The sequence below is a fragment of the Corvus cornix genome, chromosome 13, assembly GCF_000738735.6.
Source record: "Corvus cornix cornix isolate S_Up_H32 chromosome 13, ASM73873v5, whole genome shotgun sequence".
Taxonomy (NCBI): Eukaryota; Metazoa; Chordata; class Aves; order Passeriformes; family Corvidae; genus Corvus; species Corvus cornix.
The window spans coordinates 3,527,291-3,531,512 of NC_046343.1; positions in this window are offsets into that span (position 1 = coordinate 3,527,291).

Below are 4,222 nucleotides of genomic sequence, written 5' to 3' on the forward strand. Positions count from 1 at the left end.
CTGCTCTGGGCAAAAAGCCACGCTGACACACAAACAGGTTAGAAAATGTCCTGTGAAAGCATTGCTTGGAAAATATCACCTTCCAACTGAAAATCTCACAGAACCAGCCCTGCTCTCTGTTTTCAGGGCATTCAAAAAGGCTCATATTTCAGGTATTTTACATTTTTCTGTATGCATTCCACATGCTTTCCATGACACTTTAAAAAACAGTCCCGAGCCTTTCTTCTTTAGAGAAAAGAGCTTCATTTTGTAAGACAAAAGGTTTTGTAATTCTCTCTTCTATTTCAGGAGAAGATTCACACTAAATAAGAATTCGTGCTTCTATAATCAAATCATTTATCTTTAAATTTTCTGTGGGAGGAGATCCTCATCCAGACTCAGAGCCTGGAATCTCATAAAAAATTCCAAAGAGGTAAGGGTAGCATACATAGGAAATGATGCTTTTTGTGGTTGTTTTGCTTGTGCCAGAGGAAAACCACTGATTGTTGGGACCACCCTTAGCCCATCCAGCTGTGTGTGATGTGTCCTTATCAAAGGGGAGGAAGGAGCAGATATGGAAGGAGCAGAAAATGCCTCAGCTCCTACAGCACCAGAGAGTTGAGGTTCAGAGCCCAAGAGAGAGCATCTCTTGCTGCTGGTAGCCCGGGGTGGGACATCAACCTCCCTGGGAGCCCTGGGATCACCTAATTCAGAACCTAATTCTCTCTCCAGTTGCAACTCAGCAGCATCACTTTGCCTGGTAGCTTTTAATATTTGAAAAAAAATAGCAGGAGTTATGCAACGTAGCATGTTTGAGGCACTTAAAAGAGAGAAAGGGGGGGGAAAAAAGAAGGAAAATTAAATAAAACCGTCTCTTTACAAGGCCTTTGACACGGGGGAAAATTCTGAAAGTGCTTTGGCTTGAAGGATTTGCTTCATGTGTTATCAAGTCATCTCAGGGGCTACACATTGACGCAGCTCTGGCTCTGCTTGGACCTAACGCCTCTGGAGAAGGGCATGGGCAAGTTTCTGCCTTCAGAGGTGGGGCTGGACCTCCCCATGCTGTGACCAGCAAGCACAGGGCCCTGGGATCAAATGGGGGCTGAGACAGAGGCTTTTGTTTTATTTGAAGCCCTTGCAGAACTCTCCCCGCCCAACCTCATAGTTTGGGGGCCTGACGCTGCCAGGGAGAGAGGCACATTCCCTGTGCACCCCGGGGCACTGGGGGTGGGGGGCTTTGTCCTCTGTGAACTTCAGGGGGCACTTCTAAACCTTCGTGGGGAGCCACATCGGGCTCCTTTAGCCTGGAGCTCTCCTTTTCACCCCGTCCCAGAGAAGCGTTGAGCCTGTGGGGAGCGGAGGGCAGCGAGAGCTCACTGCGCTGATCCCCAAACCTTTATTTTCCCAAAGTGGCCTCCTCTATTCCAGCCTTTCCTAAAGGATGGGCATAGCAGCTCCTGCACACCAATCCACCCCCAGCCTCCTCTGTGCAGCACCAGGCCGGTCCCAGGGTCAGAGCAGCAGCCCTTAGTCCAGAAGGACGAAAGGAACTTTTGGGTAAACTTGCCCTGGTGAATGCTAACGAACAACGTAAGAATATCTTGAGGGCCCTACCCATGGACACAGAACCCACAATAGAACAAATGATAGAAAGCTGTACATGACACACATCCATAGAGAACACAATGACCCAAGCAGTTGTAAAAGGCATCTTTTTTTTTTTTTTTTTGGCTCCTCTGTGCTATCTCAGCAGACATCCCTCCAGGGCAGTGGCTGGGCATACCCCGCAGCCCTTGCCCACTGCTGAGGTGCTGCCCCAAGTGCATCTCCAGAGCCAGCCCCACCTGTGCCCCTCTCTGCTCTCCCACTGCGCATCTCCAGTGCCAAATCTGAGAGAGCCACAAAGTAAATCAGCTCTAAATCAACACCAAAAGATCCAGAGCAGAGAATGGATCAAGTAAGAAGACACAAGGATGAACTTTTTTTTTATTTACACAATAGGCTAAACATCGTTGTAGGGCCAGAGCAACACGAGTTACATCTGGATGAGGATTTTATCCCAGCCCTCCTAATGAGGGCACGGCAGAGGCTGGAGCAGCCAGAACTCTGCTCTCAGCCCTCTGTCTGCAGCTCCCCTCGGTGAGCAGCCCCAGGCTGAGCTCCCCCAGCTCACAGGGCTGCTGCTCTTCTCCCCGCTGCAGATTTTCCGGTTCCTCTCTGGAATGAGCATCATCAAATGTCTCCTCGCCTGACTCATTCCTGCCTGGAGAGGACGGCTGAAACTCTGAGCTCACTTTCTACCTCTCGGGCTTGTGGTTGAGCCTGTGACTCACACAGCACCTCCTCAGACTTCTTTGGGTTCAGGCCATTTTCTAATTTCTCTCCACAGGACTGTAAAGATTCACTGCCCGTGACCCTTTTTGGAAAATTTAGTAACTTTTTTTTGTCTTGATCCACTTCTCTCTTCCTGCTGAATTCCTCCGCTGCGTGTTGCTATTTCCTGCATTTTCAGCACAGCCTGAGCCCCATCATGTGTCTACACGCACAAAAGGAAACTCTCCTCTATTATTAGAATCCCAGAATAGTTTGGGTTGTAAAAGACTTTAAAGCCCATCCCATTCCAACTCCCTGCCATGGGCAGGGACACCTTCCACTATCCCAGGTTCCCATCTAACCTGGCCTTGGACACTTCCAGAGATCCAGTGGCAGCCACAGCTTCTCTGGGCACCCTGTGCCAGGGCCCCATCACCCTCACAGGGAAGAATTTTTAATTTATATGTAACCTAAATTTCCCCTTTTTCAGTTGGAACTCATCACTCCTTGTGCTATCCCTACAGCTCCTAATAATGAGTGCCTCTCCAGCTTCCTTTTCTGTCTCCTACTCTGATTTCCACTTCACTGCAAACACCAAATTGTTCCAGAGACAGATTGCTGGTTTTATTGAGTGTATTTTCCAGCAGACATCCTAGTTAGCTTTTCAAGCTCGTGGTCCTGTCTGAAGACCGCCATCCATCAGGTGTGGCTGCTGCACCAGCTGAGGAAAAGGCTTTGGAAGAGCATTTTGGAGACAAATCAAGCCTGTGGCCCTACCTGAGCTCCTTAAATCCATCTGAGAACAGAGATCCTGGACTGTCCCGTGGTGAAATACCCCCTTCTCTGGTTATTTGAGGTCCCAGCCAGAGCACTCAGCCCCCAGCACAGATCACAGCTTGAGTGAAGGACAGAAGCACATTACAGAAAATTGGAAATGTGCTTTATTGCTTGTGCCCAGCCACAAGCTGCTCTCCCTTTTCTTTAGATGTTTACCTTAGTCTACGTGTGTTATATTAAGATTTATACTTCAAATCTGAAAACAGACATTTCTTGACAAGATAAACAGACAACAAGCAGTTGATTCCAATCAGAGAATTTGGTCTTCTTTATTTTTTTAAAAGCCCCTGAAGAGTTATCTATTGCTATCTGAACAATGGATAAAATAGAGTAAGGTGAAAGATAGTTCAAACTAAATTTAGAGGTGCAGACGCATCTTGTTAGGCAAGTTCAGGGTGCTAGGACATATAACATTGGAACAAGAAAAGTGAAAGTACAGGTTGAAATTCTGAATACACTGCTGCCCTTGCAGCCTTTTTGCATTAACTGAGAGCAACCCTTCCTGAGCATTCCCTGGGCCACAGCGGAAGCAGGAGAGGAACAGAAGAGAAACGGAGCCACAGCAGCTCAGATGTAGCAAAACCAGTCTCCAAGGCCCAAACTGGGACCTTCTCCTCATTCCCACCCACTAGATGTTGCAATTCTGTTAAAAGACAGTAAATTAATTAAAAAATCCAATATGGAAGGAAAGGCAATGTTGTCTGCATGGGGAGCTGGGCAATGGAGCAAGCTCTCAGCAGATCTTCCCTTTTTTAGGAAAAAGAGGTGAAGAGTGACAGGAGATGTGGCAGCAAGATCAAGGTCCTCAGCAGAAAGGTTCTCTTTTGCAATTTCTTGATGTTCACAGCCATATTTAAATATCATTCATCCCACAGCATTTCAGCACAAGGAGCCAGTTTTAAGCGCAGTGCTATTAAAGCCGATGGAGCCATGAGAATTTAATTCACTGTGACTCTACGAAAAACTGGTGAAAAATGGGCAGGCACTGTGCACTTATAAATTCTGATTCTGGAACTATTCTTTCAAGGGGCTATTTGGTTTTCATGTTCATTTCTTCCTTCACTGGAGCCTGACATTCAGCTGAAGTTATCTC